The sequence below is a fragment of the Cyprinodon tularosa genome, unplaced genomic scaffold (genome assembly GCF_016077235.1).
Source record: "Cyprinodon tularosa strain WSP-4 unplaced genomic scaffold, ASM1607723v1 ctg376, whole genome shotgun sequence".
NCBI classification, from domain to species: domain Eukaryota; kingdom Metazoa; phylum Chordata; class Actinopteri; order Cyprinodontiformes; family Cyprinodontidae; genus Cyprinodon; species Cyprinodon tularosa.
In genome coordinates, this window is record NW_024039092.1 from 405,646 (window position 1) to 425,167 (window position 19,522).

Genomic DNA, 19,522 nt, shown 5'->3' on the forward strand with positions numbered 1-19,522 from the left:
TTCGTCTTGTTAAAAGGAGTTTTACTTTCCACTGTCGCTACAAGCATGCTTGATGTGGGGGATTGCTGGAGAATTAATGAGTCAACGCAACCAGTTGGGTTTGCTTAGATAGAAAAATATAATCTGGTTGAATTGTCTGTGTAAAGTGCCAAGAGGTTTAATGTTGTGAATTGGCGCTATATATACAAACTGAAAAATGTTTTGTTCTTTTACTACAGATATCTTCTTGGTTTGTCTTAGTTTGTCATATACAAGTTTAGTGAGTATAAAGTGTCTCAAAAGGCTCTGTATATTTTTTATAATAAAATTACAGTTTAAATATGATTTAGGCCTATTTTCTTATTTATTGAACAACTCAGTTATCGTTATAGCTCACCAAAAACCAAGGAGTTCCAGCGCTCCATTCCTACTATAAACACTTGTTTGGAGTGTTTGTCCCAGCTTATATTCTCAGTATTAATCAGATACTGAAGGAAAACCAGACTAGTGAAGCAGGTAATCGCTTTAGGCAGCGAAATCAATGGGACCTTTAATTGCTGCGTGGAAGAAGCGACGGAAAACATTGCTCTCACACTCATGCACAGGCTGACACATGCACGGCGACAGGCAGGCAGCAGCGCTGATGTGAGCGGAGTCTCCGGGGAGTGGCGTGGAGAATCCTCTTGGCTGGGAATTTCCAGGGTTTAGCACACAGACACAGTTTCTGTCAAAGGGCCTTTTACATGGATGAGCCCCGGCATCACATTCGCTCACTGTGAAATAGAGGGATTTGAATAATCTTATTACACCCTATTACAATAACGCTAATATGATCCAGTGCCTTGCAAAGCGGACTGGAATGAGGGGAATTCAACAATGTGGCCACCCCACTCTGTACCACCGCCAAGATACTGGAATTATATCAGCATATTTTCCACTCATGGAAATTTGAGTCGGGCAGTAATCAGTTTTGAACTTTTTGAGGTGACTAATCGTCATTTCAACCTTGATAAAAGAAATAAAGGTTGTCAGGAATGATTTGCCTGCATTTACTTTGAGTACATTACAAATCCACAGGTTTGATATTAATATAACGATCAAGAAAGGTGGAATGAAAAAACCAAGAGTTAGAGAAACTAATTTCTAGGATTTTCATTGATTATGATCTTAGTTGGAAATTACATACATTATAGAAAAAGCAATAGGTCAAATCCATAGCTGTGTTATATAAAGTATTTTTATTACCAAAATTATTCAGCATTACCAACTTTGCACAAAAAATGATCATGTAATACTTGACCCATCGTGTGGAGATTTGGGGATCAAATTGCAAAACCTAAATAGTCCTTATTCATATTGCAAAAAGGGTGCTGAACATTTTTAACAATATAAGACTTAGAGATCCTTCTAACCCACTTTTTCTTAAGTTAGAAATTATAAAAATTTCATGAAATAGTAGAACTTTTGTATAAAGCACATGAGAAAAGGTTGCTAGTGAAAATCCAAGAAAGGTTTGAAATAAAAGTCACTATAACCTGAAAAAAACAGACATAAATATCTGATTATATATATATGATTATTCACATCCGTAATTTTGGTAATGATTATTTACATATGATTATATATATATATATATATATATATATATATATATATATATATATATATATATATATATATATATATATATATATATATATATATATATATATATATATATATATATAGTCATATGTAAATAATCATTACCAAAATTACGGACCATCACAGGCATTGACTTAATCATTAGACTTAAAAATGATGGTGACATTCAAAAAAAACATAAAGACTACAATGTTAGAAATGTAGGAAAGTTATAGTTCATGGACTTAATGAAGGCATTAGGTGTTTAGATTAAAATCTATAAGATATAATATCAGTAAATGTGGATAACTGAGAAAAGATGGACGTAAATACTGTTAGAGAGCTGATGCTGCATTGCTGTAAAAAGGATTAAAGCGAAGATATGGGATTGTTCTTTTTTTCTGCTCCTTTTCATTAAATATTTTTATATTATTGTTTATGTATGAATTTTAATTTTTTTAAATGACATAAAAATAATTTATTTAAGGCTATGGCTAATGATTATTTAGCAAAGTGATTAATCTGATCATTATTTTTTGATTTATTGATCAATAGTTGAATGGCTTTTTAAAGAAGACTTTTTACTAAATTAAACTAGGTGAAAGTATACTTTTCCACTATAAGAGTTCTGCATAGAGGATATTGATAGACAACAAAGATTTTTTTTTTTTTATCTTAAAAGCAAAATGTTTATATCACCACTTTGGTATAATAACAGCTCTAAGTGGCTTGCATTGTCAGCTAAAGGCATGTTTTAGAGTCTGTATGCTCCAGTTAACGATTAATTAATTATTAAATTAGTTGACAATTATTTCAATTATCGATTTATCATGATTAATCTGATTAATTGTTTTAGCCTAAATTGAATAAATGAAAGTTTTATTAAAATACAACATAAATATGTGTAAAAACTATATAAAGTTAGTTCAATTTACTAGTAACTAGTTGAGTTAGTTGTAAAGTTCTGATCCTACACTAAAAATAAAATCAATTAATTTGAGTAAGAAAAAATAATCTAAAATATATAGTTAAGCTAAATTACTGGTTGTACTAATATAAGGGTGACTGCTTTAATCTCCTTTAACAATCTCCTGCAAAAAAAAGAAGACAGAAATCAGGTTTCTTGTTTTGTTTTAAAAGCTTGAAGCTTTCAAAAAGAGTGGTATCCAAACTTTATGTTTGTTGTAAAGTAGTGTAAAGTAATAAAAGGTCAAAAAAGTTTGACTGAATATTGCAAATAATAAATTATGTTTGCATTTGAATTAAACAAGTGAAGCAATTTCTTTGATTGCTTTCATAGGGATTTAGTTCTTGTTGATCCAACTTATAAATAGTTATGCAGGTTTGCCTGTTTAAAAAACTAACATAAAATGACCTAAAACTTTTTTCAGGTTTAGTATCTTTGTCTAAAGTTTTCTTTGTTTGTATGGAAGCAAAAAAAACAGGATGAGGATATGACTCACTCTTGCTTTTTTTTAGCCCAGTTTAACTATCTTACGCCCCCATATCGGCTTTTCTTTTAAAGACTCTGGATTTAAATGGTTCTTTTTACTATTTGTTTAAATACAATTGGAAGAACAATATATACTTTTTTTATCTAAAAGATCTCATGTCCGGGAAAACTGCAACCTTATATTTCATAAACATGTATCTAAATCAACCTGCCTTTATGTCATTCTTAAATTCTTGCAAAATCTTCCTGAGGGTCACAAATGGCCGCACTTCGGACACCCCTAGATCATCCAGAGTCCTTGACTCTTTGTTTTGGAAATACATAATTATAGTTGTTTGGTACCAGAAGTCCACCAGAATTTCTTTATTTTTCTCAGTTTTTTAAGTGAAAAAGCTTCCCAAGAACTTTGAATTGGAAAACAAGCCCACAGTATTACACCAACCCCACCATACTTCACAGAAGAAGTACCTCTTTCCATGCCTCCTTTAAAACACCCACCTGATGCCTTCCTGGCTTGACTGGTCTTAGTGGGAGGGATTGCATTCGAGTCAATGAGTCGATGCAATCAACTGGCTTTCCTTAGATAGAAAACTGAATTAACTTGAGTTTATGATCTGGTGAACTGTGAAGTGCCTTGAGATGACATGTGCTGTGTATTGGCACTATATAAATAATCTGAATTGAATTGATTTCACTTCCTAAATACACATATGTTGTTAAGTTTTCAACAGAAAAATGGAGCAGCAACAATAAATACTTGTATGGCTTGATCTAGAAATCAAGTCATATAAGTATTTTTTATGACTCTGATACCGATTATTTTAAAATCAGTCTAACTTCTCCTTAATATGTATAGTCGAATGTTTTAAGCCTTTTCTTCCTTTGTTCACTTGATACAAATTATAATAAATGTTAAAAAGAGACATTTATTTAAAATAAAGTTAAAGAAAACATCAACAATGGATAGAAATGGATAGAGCAGCAAATCATGTGCTACACATTATCTCAAGGCATGGTTAGTGGATGCAATAATGAATTAGCCAACTCATGCATGTATTGAAATATAAATCCTTTATCATCCCAGAATGGGGAAATTCACTCTCTGCATTTAACCCACCCCCTTTGAGGAGCAGTAGGCTGCCACTGTGCGGCGCCCAGGGAACGCCGCACAGTGTGGAACTTGAACTCAGAACCTCAGGGACCCAAGCCCAATGCTCTAACCACTAGGTCACCACTCCCCATCGGCTAATGCTAATATATAAACAAACCCTAATACCGGCCAAAAATATCAGCTAGCCGATGATTCGGTCTATCTATCATTAGCTAATTCTAGTCATGTATAAACGAGGTGTCAAGTAAAGAAGTACAAATACCTTGTTACTGTACTTAAGTACAATTTTTAGGTATCTATACTTTACTCCATTACATATTTTTCTTCATACTTCTGACTTCTACTCATTACATTTTCACACAAGTATCTATACTTTCTATTCCTTGCATATTTAAAACAAACGTTACTCGTTATTCTTGGCTTCGATTTAATGTTTATAAATATTTATTTCACATCATGTGCGCCATCCAATGCAGATCATTGGCTCCATCCACATCTAGTGAAAACTAGTATAACTGGATGAGTCATATAACGCAAACACTCATTGGTTAGCTAAAGAAATCATCAGAAGCAAGCAGGTGTTCTTCAAACTGCAAACACGAATTCTCTCTGCCATGCTACAATGTAGGATTCAGAAAAAGATGTTAAAATGTCTGAAAGGTCGGACACAGGCGAGAACGTATCGGGAGACAGAGACCAACAAGACCTCCCTCCTCTTTGGCCCAATCTCAAAGAATTTTTCGAAATAGTCAGAAAATCATGTTTTAATTCATATTGTGGCATCTGGCTGTTTTTTTAAAGGTTACTTTATCCTTTTATAGTTTAAGTAGTTTTTGGAGCACATACTTTTTCACTTTTACTTGAGTAAAGAGGTCAAGTTGATACTTTAACTTTTACCAAAGTGTTTTTTAAACTGCAGTATCTATAATTCTACTTAAGTAAAACATTTGTGTACTTTGACACCACTGTGAGTTAGAGAGACAGCAGGTGTGACTAATTCTGAAGCGGTAAGATGTGAAGGAAAAAACATGCTCGGCAACAATATGGAAGCTGTTAAATACATTAATAAAAGCCTTCTTAGTTCATTTAATTTACTTTATTTAGATCAAACAGACCCTACAGTAATATCACAGTTCATAAAAAGACATCTGACCATGATGACATATGAACATGATAACATGACGTTTCACATTGTTGACATAGATTTGTATTTACCCTAAAATATGTTTATAAAATACACATCAAAAAAGGAACATTTGAATAAAGCAGTCTCTGATAACTCTTACAGAAAAATCATGAATTTCACATGTACATATACAAGCACATACAGGACAATGCCTTAAATGGGAATTGCATTGGAAAACATAGTAAATAACTAAGTGAGTAATGTTTATTTATGTGGCACCTTTCACAGACATAGAGGCCACAAAGGGCTTCACAAAATTACAGCACAAATAAAAATACATTTACAGTCACAAAAGAAATGGTCATAAAAAAAATCTTAATCTACTAGAATTAAAATGCTTTCTTAAACAATTAGGTTTTCAGTTCACTCTTAAAAACATCAACAGAATCAAGTAAATGCAAGGAAAGCAGGAGATCGTTCCAGAGCGCCGGCGCGACCGCCTGAAAGAAGCGATCTCTCCTGGTCCTGTAACGAGTACGAGGGAGCATGAGCAGGTTCTGGTCCTGAGACCTCAGCCTCCTAGAGGGGGAATAAGGACGCAACAGGTCTGTAATGTAGGAAGGAGCCTGACCGTGAAAGGCCCTGAAGGTCAGCATCAGGATTTTAAACTGGAACCGAAACCAACAGAAACAGGAAGGAACAGAAAATATGAATCATGTGCTTTTAACGTGAAACTTTCAAATCATAGAAATATAAATATGTGGTTTTATAAGTGATTCACATAAGGTACAGGTGTGAATTTGAGTAGTACATGGATTTTAACATTTGATTTTCACGTGTGAAATCCAGGGCATTTTTCTGTAAGGGAACAGATTCAAATCTTTGTCTCTGTTTTACTTTGATTGTATTTCCTCCTTTATGAATATTTCATACTTCTATTTCAAATTGTTACAAATAATTACCTTAAAGATGGAGGATGCACTAAAAATGTGTTCCTCCAGTGTACATTTTTAGTTGGCTAAATCCACTATAAACTTAGTTGAAAAAAAATAAATAAAGGGCTGTTCCTAACTGAAATTAACTGACTAAACATCTTCCTTTGTAAAATGTAAAGTCAAAAGTTAAATTTAAATACGCTGTTAAAATAACGGTGGAATTGAGCAACTTTCACATCTTAAACAGCTGAAGATGTTGTGATGACGTCTGATGGTCGTTACCTGATGAATCCAAGCTGGCGCCAGCAGCGGTCCTCTAACATGTTCTGAGTTTTCATCCAGCATCCTTTAACACCGTCCTAATTGGTCTAAACATTTTAATCCTTACTGTAGAATGGAGAATAACACGTCTGCCTCTTTTTACCAGAATGTGTTTTGGATTTCAAAGATCTACTGGAAGAAATGAGCCTTTTTTGTCATATTTCAATCCTCAGGAAAAAGAAAGTTGTGGAGGACGAATAAGAAGTTCCCTGAGGCACCAGTTTTTGTTCCACCAATGAGCTTTTTAAAACATATTTTTTAGATGTTGGTATATTTTCCCCACTCTAAATAAATGAAAAAGCTGCATTTTCTGTTTTATTTGAAGGATTTACGCATTTTTACCCAAGAGAGCCTACAAATGTGTGGAGCTCTTTTAATATTTTAACAGTAATAAGTGGCTGGGAGATTAAATAAAGTCATGTATGGGTTTTAAAATGGATTCATTCATTTTTATTTACATTTAAATGTCTAATCTGAGGTTCATTTATTTTGTTTAGTGAATATTGCAAAGATTATATAAAAATAAGTAAAACTTTTATAGATTAGGTGTAGTTGCACTTTATTTAGGCTGGTAAATAAAATTATCTGCTAATGGATAAGTATGTTTTTCCTTAAATAAAGATTATTAGAAATGATGCAAAACAAGATATTTAAGTTGTTTTTTTTCTTATTTTAAAACTACATCATCTTATTCCCTTTGTCAAATGTCTTACTAACCTGTTCCATGGAAGAGGAAATATTATTATTTAAAGGAAAAAAAAATTGTTGGTTTTATTTTATTCTTGTTTTGTGAAAGCTTTATTCTCACATTAGAGGAGTTAAGTTCCCCCCTAAAATAAAGAAGATCCTCATCAAGGTTTCCACCTACAGCTGTGGGTTACCATCTACCTCTGGACTTGTTCCTTGCAGATACCAAACGCGTTGTCCCCTTGTTCCTGTTTCTCTTTGTCCGCTCCTCCTCCAGGCAATCTGGAGAAACAGCTGAGAGTTGACTGAGATTTATCTAAATGTGCTCCCGCCTGTGCCCCTACCTGCCCGCCAGCCCGTTTGCCCGCCCGTCTCCCCCGCCGGCCTGTCTGGATATTGGATTTGCTCTTTGACTGTGACCTTATACGCAACGAGCCACAGGATCTAGTGTGACTGCTTGGACCCTCTGTCCTGTCGTGCAGAGTCATGTCTTGCTGCCATCCTCCCCCCCCACCGCCACCATGTGCACTTATTGGATTCTCCCTCCTCTCTTGCTCTCTGATAAGGGCATCTGTCAAGCGGATGAACAATCAGAGCTAAAAAGGTGTGTGATGAACGCTTGGAAGGAGCTTACTTCCTGCAGAGAGGTAGAAGGACTGAGGGGGAGGAAGAAGAGGGGAAAACAAGCAGGACTTTTGGGTGAGGATTACCACGACCGCTGCTGCTGCCCACATCCAGGCTGAAAACACATCTGAGGACGATGGCTTCCGCTCAGCTACGCGTATTCTCAAGCAATAACATCGACATCTGTATTATCAACCCAAGAATACCCGTGGTCGAGACGGGAGCAAGCGGTCACTCCCCTCCACCTTCTCTCCTGCTTCCCATCCCCCTCGTCCTCCGCTCGACGGCTTGCAGCAGGAGAGAGCTGGAGGGGAAGGGTGGGGATTTCAGGAGCTGCTCAAACCGCCCAGGTTCTGTATGAAGAAAGCAGAGAAAAAACAAATCATGTGGGACTGAGTCATCACTTAATTAGGCCTGAAGGTATTGTTGTTCAGATTGAATGTTAATAAAAAAAAAAGGAATAAAATAAAAAAGACATAAAATTTCCAAAACAGGTGCATTTTGTGTCCACAGTGAGGGAATTGTGATTCTGGTGAGAGCCCCTCCCTATGCAACATTGAAGAACTAGAATAAAATATAAGAAAAGATTACATTCTTCATAAAAATCTGTGTTTTATTTTAAAGAATATTGTTAAATTATCTAATTCCAGGTAGATTACAGGAACACAATTTTTTTTTGTTATCCTGTAGCCTGGGCCACCCTTTGTGATGAGCTGTCTTGGACACACTGGAATTAAATAAGCCATCATTAAAGTCATTATAAAATAATATTCTTAACATATTTACCTTGAAAAAATTATCTGAAAACGAGTAAAATTATTAGAAACCCGTGTATTTGTCCTCAGCTTAAGCAGCAAAATAATATCTGTCAATGGATTTATTATTTTTACCCTCAATATAAGAGAACCAGATATTATGCACTTCAATTAAAGTAATGGAGATGTTTTTTTCTTGTTTTAAATTGGCAAAATTAAACAAGAGTGAAAGGCACTTTTTCAAGAAAAATAGACTTATACTTCTTTTTTTTTTGCAGTATAGTAATCTAAAGATGTCTTGAGATACAAACGTGGAAAAGGATTCAGCAGCAAAGAGTGATTTTTATTTTATTCTAGCTGTTGGTCAGTTTTAGATATGTATGAAATAAAATCTGAGGGGCCCCAGAGGTGTAGGAAAGTTAAAAGGAAAAGAGGTTTTACATAAAGGGTTTAGGCCTGTCGTTGTTTCGTTTATGAAGGGAAGAAGAGAGCAATACTTTCAGCAGATAACAGGCAGGCTTAGTGTTCTGAGAGAATATTTTTTTTTTTTTTTGCTCACCTTAAAGTCAGAGGACCCCCAGAGATGTAGGAAACTAGTTTTATAAGAACTGTATTTTCAACAACAAATCGAAGTATGTGAGAGAGCAACACTTTCATTAGATAACAGGAAGGCTTTAGGTGTTAAAGGAATTATTTTAGTTTTCGACCTTTTCTTGTGAAGGAAAACACTGGATTTGTAAATGTTGGTACCATTTCTTAAATGTCACAGTGAAAGGTAAGAATTCTCCTTCTTTACAGTATAAACACAGAAAACACTGCTTTAATTAAGCTAATGTCTACATGCTAAATACAGTTGGAATTTTAACTTCATACTTTGTCTTTTTCCTTATACATTCTCGCTTCATATCACAGTACATAAAGGGAAATTTGAATCAGATCAAATCGGTTTTGGGAGCTTTACAGAAACAAGTGACTGGAAGTCCATCACAAAGCTTCAATAAGGGCAGTTCTGGTGTAGATTCCTGCAATTTCTGTCCACTGGCTCTTTTCTCCTGCAACACAGACTGGATCCGCAGTCAGCAGAAGGCTTGCAACAAACGCGCAAGACAGAGAGGATTCTTGGGGGATGGGGTGATGGACTGTCGTGCTCGCACAAATAGTCATTTTGTCACCGCACGCCAGGTTGCAATAAAGTTAGTTTTCTCTTTTCTTCTCTCTTTTTTTCTGTTGCTCAGTGCTTACAACCACTGGCTGAGTGTGGGTGTGGAAGATGGGAGCTTTTGCCGCCCCTGCCACCCATGCTTATCTGCGTGTGCCACAGTTGCAGTTATACAACCGATGGGGGGGTTGCGGGGTGGTGCAGGTACCCCCAAAGTGCTGCGGAGAAGCGAAGGCTTTGAATGAGGCAGAAAAGGAGAAAAGAGGAGGATATGAAAGAAAGTGGAGAAAAGGGAACAAAGCAAGGAGGGAGAGGAAATACGGGAAATGTCAAGGTACTAAAGAAGAGGAGGGGGGAGATGAGAGAGAGGAAATGGATAGTAAGTGTGTGTGTGTGTGTGTGTGGGAGGGGGGGTATCAGCTAGGTTCGGACTGTCATTCAGCGACATGATTGGCTGTGTCAGGGAGAGATAAGCAGCCCTCACATCCCTCGCATCTTCAAGGCTCCCAGAATCAAACGGTTGGAGAACACCGCCGGCACCCTCGTCTGCACTGAAAAGAGACTACATGAAAGGAGTGATTCCTGCTATTATTCTAAACACTTCTGCATGTGAAATACCACACTTTTTCAAAGGCTGTTTGGTGGAGAATGATGGGGGTGCAGGTAGTAGAAGGAGATGGAAAAGTCCCGAAGAGGCGCTAGGGAGGGTTTAGGGTTCTTCGTGGAGGTTGCATCCTGCTAGAGCATGGATGAGGATCTCAAATCCCCATGTCTTTACAACCCCCCCCCCCCTCCAAAAACACACACACATATGCTCTAAGCTTTCACATTAGATGGCATTAAGGTAGGGGGCGAGATGGAGCGAGGAAGAGCAACTCCCAATTCATCCTTGGTCCCTACAGGATCCTACATCTTCTAGCTCTTAACCGTCCCAAAGGTCCCCACAGACCCTACTGACCACTTCCCATGCGTCAAAATAATCCTTTAGCCATTACTATAAGCCCCAACACTCTGTATAGATCTGCAGGATTAAAATAGGTAGGTATTATAAGGTATTACTTGGAATTAGTTGAGCTTAAACCCTCCCATCTGATGACAGCCTGGCAAAAGCATGAATGCTGTTGATACTAGAAGCGATGAGACTCGGAGGATGATGTAAAGACTTGGATCAAAGATCCTTTAAAAGGCCCCTTAGCCAGGCCCAACATATTGAGGATTGATCGAGCAGATCTGAGTGTGCGTCAGGATGAGAGCAAGTGTGTTTCAACGCCGAGACCCGTTGAGGATATAGAGAGAAAAAAATATCACACATGCCAGGCCTTCGTCTTAGATTCAGACAGACTGTCTGCATGCACAGGATGCGTTGGGAAGGCAGGCATCACCAGCAATCTCTGCTGTGCTCCCAAACAGCTCCCAGCCAAGCACCGCATCAATTATTCAGCATATTTATCTATGCAATTTGACGGCCTCTCCCCTCCGAAGCTCAGAACAAATTGCGGAAGCGGCTAATATTGCCCGAGGCTCTGTGGTTAGAATCACTGCGCCTGCGGACCCAAGAGGCCGAGTACAAGAGGCTGTAAACAATCACTTGACACTCACCACTTTATATGTATCTTCTTTTTCCCTGATTTGTGGATTTAAATGGAAGCTGTGAGCTCACACAGACAGACATACACACACACAGCCGCTCAGGGGCGTTTATTGTGAGAGACCTGTGGAGCTTTTTATGGCATATCTAAATAAGCATCCCTTCCCCCCATTCATATACATGTACACACATGCAGAAACACACATACACACACCTCTCCTCGTTTCTTCCCTCCAAACTGTCATTTAGCATGACACACACAGAGGAGCCAGGGTAGCCAATTATCAAACAGATGTCAATGTATGCCTTACAATACTAAGGGGAGCCCAATTACCACACAGATGTTTTGTTTTCCTTATTTTTTCCACCCAACATCCTCCCTGTTTCTATGCTGTCTAAGGATGCCCCACCACCCTCCAAATTGCACGCACCCCCCCCCCCCCCCACACACACACACACACACTCCACATTAATGAAGAAGCTTTCCCCAGTGTTGTACTCAAGACCACACCAACCAAGACCAAGGAGTACAGAGACCGAGACAAGGCCAAAACCTTTAAAGGCCGAGACCAAGACCTTATACTGCCTCGGCCTCGGTCTGGGTTGGGGTCTTTGTCTCTAAATGTCTTGGTCTTGGCCTCTAAAGTTCTTGGCCTTGTACTCCTCAGTACTCCTTGATCTTGGTCGGTGTGGTCTTGACTATAACACTAGCAGTTGCTTATTCCTTCTTGATCCAAAAAGAAGTTGGCCTCAAACCAATAAAGATCCAACAACAAACTCTTCATTGCCACTCAAACAGAGCCAGGTTCTGCTTTGAGGCTGTTAATCTTTTACATTCAGTGGAAACGCTACATGTTTTTTGTCAAGTAACATGATGTATTCTCTGGATGGTCGGAAGTTGAACTTTCAAGGTTCCTAGATAACTTACAGTTCATATTTTAGTAGGGAAGCTTTATTCTGCATCATCAAATAAGTTGAGTTTAGAAGTAATCTATCGGTTATGACCTATTTTTAAATGTAAACTTACAGCCTGCAAAATATCTGGGAGTTTTATGCAAAAACATTCTAATAAGTCTCAAAACAATCGCATCATAAAAATTAAAAGAAACCAATGATCTTTTGGCATAGGAAAAATTTGGAGGCTGTCTGCCAGCAATAATCGTCCTGATTAACTTTTTTCCTTTTATTTCGAGTGTTTTTAATTTTTTATTCCAGTTTTTTTGCTGTAGTTGCTTAATAGGTTTTAGTAGTGTAATAATAATTTTAACAATATTTGTTTTGTGATATATAATCTAACCATTAATTTTGTTAAATGTAATTCTTTGCATCGCCTCTATGCCACTGCTGTGTACTTTTCCTTTTCTTCTTATGTACAGCGCATTGAATTATTTTGCCACTGATGTGCTGTATAAATAAACTTGCCTTACCTTGCCTTGCCTAACTGATTGTTAGGGTTTGTCCAGTCTGCTACTAGACGTTTTTGTCAAGTGGGTGTGTCTGTTCATAGCTGTAAGGGGGAAGTTTCTTACTGGGCTTTTTAAAAAAAAACAGTACATTTCTAGTATCAATTCCCAGTTAATCGTGCAAAAATTACCAGCAGGAGTTTGATTACTGTTATGACGTTTAAATCCGAGGCCATCATCTGGTATATTTTACAGCAGAAAACAAGATATTAAAATAAAGTGATCATTCATACACTTTAAATCAGAATATGTCCTGTGAGGGTTGTTCGTTTGATTAATTGTATATTTCTAATATAACAACCTTTAAGCATTTATATGTCTACCAAAACTATTTTATGAAAAATTATCTAAACTATTATGTGTGAGTTTTATCTCCCGATTTTCATCAATAACATTCTTTTAATGTCTATTTTGGTTTTGGGCCAAATTAAAGATCCTAACTCATTAAGGCAAATGATTAGAGTCCTTCTGCTGTTAGATATTAACCAGTAGAGTCACTTAACCACATCTCATTACAAAACACTTTGTATTAGAAAAGGGAAAAAAACAGATATTATCCCCTAGGCAGGAGTGACATAAATGATCCACAATAAACGTCAGAACAACCAGATATTACAAAAAGGTAGAAAAAGGCAAACGGACAACATGACCAGCAGACCAGTGAGCGTGGGTGTGATCATTGTTCTAATTCCCTTGTCTTCAGCCACCATCTTTGTATCTACGACTGCTGTGGCCTATCCACTTTGATGCTTGAATATGAAAATGAGCCTTTAAGCAGATATATTCCATCATCATAAGGGGATTATCTAAATTTCAGTTGCTTTTTTCACAGTAAAATCTAAAGTGACACTACAAGGCGAGTGGACCCACCGCATTGTTTGCCTGAGCTGCATGGAGAGGAAACAAGAACAATAAAAGGTTCATAGATTAGCTTTGGAGGAAACCTCTAAGCTGTTTTTGAAACAGAAGAAGTTCTGCTTGGTCTTGGCCTCGTATGGACCTGCTTCAGCCTCATGAAGCATCAATTCAGAATTTAAATTGAGAGAAGAAACAAAAAGAGTCATTAACTGAACTTTTCAGCTTCACCTTTAAGGTTGGTCAGGACCCTTTATTTATTTCTTATTAAAGCATGGCTTGATTATTATATAGCAACCATCTCTTAGCCAATGTCCTACGTCTTGAAGGGGACTTTCTTTCAGCTTTTCACTTTTTGACCACCATTCCACGTTTACACAAAAGGCAACATCACCTTTTTCGTTGTCTATTCAATGAAAATTTGCTCAGGGGGATGGGTATGTCAGTCAACAGGGTGAAGGGGTGTGGGGGGGTGCATGTGCGTCTGTTAGTGGCGGGTGGAGTGTAGCAGCAGAAGCCAGGGGAGGATGAGAAGGAGGAGGCCACGGATCAGGACCAAGGACAGCTCCCGGTGGACATTTATGCCCGTTACTAAATGGAAGTCTCTCCCTGTTCTTACACAAACACACACACACTCATTCTTTGCGCTAACACACTCATTTTTAGTGAGCGTACAAAAAAAAAAAACTGGCAGCAATCAAATGCATCCAACCACACACATACACAGAAGCATGATTCTTGTCCTGGCTCTAACAACAATTTAGTAATCAGCTATTAGCTCAGTCCCATTTCCTCTCTTCATCCATCTCTACTAATGGATTCCCAAGGCTTTCGACCAATCTTTGTGTATTTCCTCCTTTCTCCTCCCCTCCCTCCCTTCGCTCCTCTTTCTAGGCGGAGAGAAGAGAGCCTAAAAGAGGGAGAAAGCCCACATAAAAACGAGGAGATAGAGAACTTTACGTCTCCCTCTCTCTCTCTTTGCTGCTGCTGCTTGATCAATAGGAATTTAATGGACAAGGTTTGAGTTCAGGGAGTTCATGCTTGCCAACGTGCCTGAGGGGCTTGAGCACATGCACACTGCGAAGCAGGCAGGGAGGCTCATGTACGCACACATACATAGAGACACACACAAACACAACACACTCATTCAATTTAATGTTCTTTCCCCCATGGCACACACACACACACACACATACACAAACACGGCGGTGCACCCATGCTGCCAAATGCTCTCACACAAAACACAAGCTGTGAAAAAAAAAAAGCTACCAGCTGAATTGCAAATGCTGTAAAGTCAATGGATTATAAGATCCAGGCTGAGTTTGCGCTGATACAGACTGAAACCGTGATGTACTGATTATTGAATTACACAGAAAGAGCGAGCGAGAGAGAGAGAGAGAGAGAGGGAAAGAGAGAGAGAGAAAGACACTGGCGTAAGGGTGGGGTTGGAAGGGGGTCTGGATGCAACAGAAAGCTTGAATATTTCATTGATGTGAGGCTAAAAAAGCAATCAATTGAAGAGGACATAACATTCAAATCCCTCCCCCCTCCCACACAACCCAAGTATCTGCTTAAAAAACACGTCCAGTTCAAGATCTGTATATATTTCTGCACAAAAGTGTTGAAACTTCTGCTACCAACATGAAAGAGAATGCCAAAGGAAGGCTGGAGAGCCTGAGTGGACATCCACAAACACCCAGGACTGGTGTTTTATCAATGTTTGATAAAAAAAACCTCTAGGGGAAACTCTACACTGACAAAACAACATGTTTAAACTAGCACAACTATTCGCATCCATTTTTTATTAGGTGAAAGTTTCATCGAAACAAATCTGAAATCATATTTAAGTTATAAATAATAACTGATGGCTGACATGCAAAGCATTGCATTGGAATAGTAATTAACTTTTTCAATCTACTCTAAAGTCGAACAAGCGAGCTGAGCATCACGAACGACACATCTTAGCTGCAGTTGTCAGGGAAACGCTTAACATGCCTCCTTGTTGGAATCTATTTAAAAAACCCACTAATACACCAATATTTTATGCCTTTTTAAAAAAACAACAACATAAAAAAACATTTTGTTTCTTTCAAACAGATGAAAAAAACAAGAGATAAGATAATAATATGTATTAATGAGTTGAAATTACTGTAATTTGTTAAGTAATTGTTGAAAAAAGATGATTAGTATTCCTCCTTATTTTAGATATGAAATTCATACCATTCCTACCTAAACATGTTGATTTATAACTACTTAAATAAATTTCATGCAGATTTTTGCAGCAATCCTTTAATGGGTTAAATTCTAACGATTTTATCAACAAATCCGTATAAAAATCAACTTGCCGTGCACAGTTAGAAACAAAACATATTCTTCCCTTGAATGAAAAATGTCCAGATTGGAGTCATTTTACGCATCAATTATTTCCAATGAATTGAAATACTTTAAAAAATGACTAATATTCAATACCCTCCAAAATTCCTTTTTATAGTGTAATGCATTCAATCATTTCTTTTTGTTATGATTATTATTATAAATTGAGAATCCGTCAATTGAAAGTGAAAGTAGAAAGTCACTCCCATCTGCAGCAGAGCGCGCAAGCCGCAGCAAACGTTTAAGCAACAAGCGTTCAACCCTTTCCCCCCGACAGAAGTCTTGCATGGAGGTGGATTGGGGTGGGGGAGGGAGGGGAGGGGAGGAGGTGAGGGGGGGGGGGGGGATGCTCAGGAACAAGTTGGGAAATAGTACGGGAGGGAAAAATAATGAATGGATGGATAAAGAGAATGGAGAGGATGGTTAAAAAAAAGGAAAGCTTTTGCCATGACACCGGTCATCTGACTCCACTCTGGCGCTGCTTCCCTCCTTCCAGCCTCTCTGTGTGGCTCTTTACCAGCGATGATCCTGCATCTGAATAGAACCATCCCCCGTGACAGGACTGACAGCTCTCCGCTGTGCGCCACGCTGGAGCCATATTGGCCCCACGTTTGTGCCTGTGGATTAATTTTGTTCCATAGCAGTCAAGTCAAACGGACTGCGGTCAGCTCGGCTGCAGAAGCATCATCATCATCAACAGCAGCAGCAGCAGCAGCATCTTCATCTCTGGACTGATCCCATACTCACCCCAGTGTTGGTGGAAGTCTGTCAGTTCCTCTCCGCGCAACTCAAGTCGACGGCTGCGTGTTGGCAATATCTGGAAATCACACCAAACAGAGAAAAAGAGAGAAAGAGAGAGAGAAAGAGGGGAAACGCCCCCCTCTCTAACTCTCCTCTTTTTTTTTTTTTTTTTGCTTTCCATCCTCCAAAAGAGAAAAGACAAGAAAACGAGTCTTCTCTCCTCCCCTGTGCTTAAAAAGAAAGTGAAGGGATAACAATAGGAATACTAAGAGAAATAAAAAAGAAAAGAAAATCCGAGAGATGGATCTACTCGCCACCCTTTATCCTCCCTTTAGATCCTGGAATCTCTGCTTCTGCGCTCACCTCTCCCCCTTCTTTCTCTTTCTCTCTCTCTCTCTCTCTTCTCTGTCCTCCCATTGTTGCGAATCAAGCGTGGTCAAAGGGGCGCGGCGGCGGCACGGAGGAGAAATGGATGAAGCCTCCCTCCCCTCACACTCGGCACGGTGGAGGGGATGCGCACTGATCAGGATGTGGAGACAGTTTAGACACTGGCACAGCTTCTGGGCGTTGGTCTGATAAGAATGACAGAAATAAAAGATGCCAAGGTCTAATGTAGACATTCACAACAAATCATTAAAAAACATTCAATAAAATCGGTGTAGGTTTGATTTTCCTTTTTTCTGATAATGTTTTGCATTTGTTGATTTAAGTGATTAAAGACGCAAATAAAATCCCGAAGGGAAACGCAATTAAAGGTGGAAAAGAAGTGTTAAAGGAAGGGAGAAGGAGTTATGGACAGACGTCAGTAAGGATGGAAGTTGAAAGGAAGAAAGGAGGCAGATTGGCAACAAGGACGGCAAGACAGAGAGGAGGAGGAAAGGACAAAAAGAGGGAGAGAAGGAAGGGAGAAAGGCAGCAAGAGTGGAAAGAAGGCATGGGAGGGAAGGAGAGAAGAATGGAAGAAAGAACATAAAGAAGGAATTGAGCTTAGTGATAAGGAAGGAAAAAGAGGTATGATGAAAGAAAATAAAAAAGGAGCGAAGGGAGGGTAAGAAAAAGTAAAGAAGGAAACAAGAAGTTAAAGGTGGGGACTCTAGGAAGGAAGGGCAGAAAGTAGTAAAGAAGGAAGGAAAGTAGGATACAGGATAGAAAGGGAAGAAAAAACATGAAAGATGGAAGAAACACCAAAACATTTAGACAAGAGAGAACACAAAGGATTCTAAAAAATATTTTTCAATACTTATACAGAAGTGCAAAGCAATGAAATCCAACTACAGTCTTGTCTACACTGTAAAGGAAAGCTGCATAATGTAAAAAAAAAAGAATGAATTCATCCCTCGTTCAATTTATTATGCTAAACTCCCAGCTTCTGTATGATGGCACCCATCAGTTTACACAATGGCTGATGGAGTAAGTGGGTCTGGGCTTACAGTGAACTGGGTGTTCTAATACAACCAGCGCTGGCACCTTCAGATGAGTACAGTGGCTGAGGGGTGCAAATGCCGTGCAAATACATGAAGGAAAAATGCTGCTTGTAGAAACCAAAAATTGTCAATAATTCTGGGGATATTTTTACATGAGGCCGTCCTATGTTCTCGTCCCATATGCATGCGCACTTTCAGGCGTATATCTGTAGTGAGCTGCGGTTTCAGACAGTTATTGAAGCTCACCTTTCTCATAGCACTTCTGTTAAAATTGTAGAGCATCGCAAAGCATTGTGGGAGTTGCTGTCACAGTGGCACGCTGTCGCCATAGGCCAGAGGTCACGGATTAGTGGACCGCGGTCCGGGTCCGTACCTACCTGCTGGCTAATCCGGACCCAACCTGATTTAAAACGTTTGTTCGACGACAGTGTTTAATTTTACTTGCACCGTTTCTCCTGTTTGTACGGTAAAGTCCTGCGGAGCGTCCGGGACCAGGCTACACGTGATACCAATTAGCCAATGAGCTGTCCGTCTGGATTGCTGCTGCTGCTACTTTTAGACACAGCAGGCAAACCTGTGGCAAGCCAGGCGATGGGAAAGAAGGAGAAGATGATGAGAAAAAGAGCAGAGGAAGTGTGTAACGCTGGAAAAAGCACGGTGAACTGGTTAAAGAAAAGTGAAATGGCATGCTCGAAGGGGATCCTGCACATTTTGAGTACGTTAGGTTCAACCAGCTGCTGTGAAGCAGGATTCTCCACCATGAACAGAATCAAAAATAAATATGGATCCAGGCTCAAAATGAACACCTTGATATGTGCTTGAGAATGAATTTGTCTCCATTCAAACCAGGTTTAAAGCCTTGCAGGGCAGCATAAAGCCCACTGCTCTCATTAAGCCAGAAAAAAGAAAGAAAAAAATAAACAGTTCAGGTGTTTTATGAAATATATGAATCAGAAAATTGTCTACATACTGTACCAAACTGAACGATTGCGGTACTCTACTTCAAAAAACACTTTAGATTTTAAAATGTTGTTCTATTCCAGTTGAGTTCTATTTTTTTTATGTATTTTTTTATTTAGAAAGTGAAAGTATAACATGAATACATAAACACCTCATTTTATTTCAGTGTTAACTTCTGTTTAAAGTAACAGATAATAATTAAAAATGTCTACGGACCTTTACTGGTTTTTCATTTTCTTTATTCGGACCCCGCTGATTTTTAATTGGTTACCCCTGACCTATGCTGTCACTACCCGACAATGGTGGCTAATAACAAAGACGACACAGGCACCGTGCGGTGGAGGT

General features: G+C 38.5%; 1 long non-coding RNA gene across 1 annotated transcript; it reads right to left on the reverse strand.

The window, feature by feature from the left end:
* Nucleotides 1-5,247: 5,247 nt before the first annotated feature.
* On the reverse strand, nucleotides 5,248-17,194 carry LOC119790956. Its single transcript, XR_005281791.1, has 2 exons — nucleotides 16,800-17,194; nucleotides 5,248-8,212 (listed from the first exon to the last, which is right to left on the reverse strand). It is a non-coding gene; the product is annotated as an uncharacterized LOC119790956 (long non-coding RNA).
* Nucleotides 17,195-19,522: the final 2,328 nt, after the last annotated feature.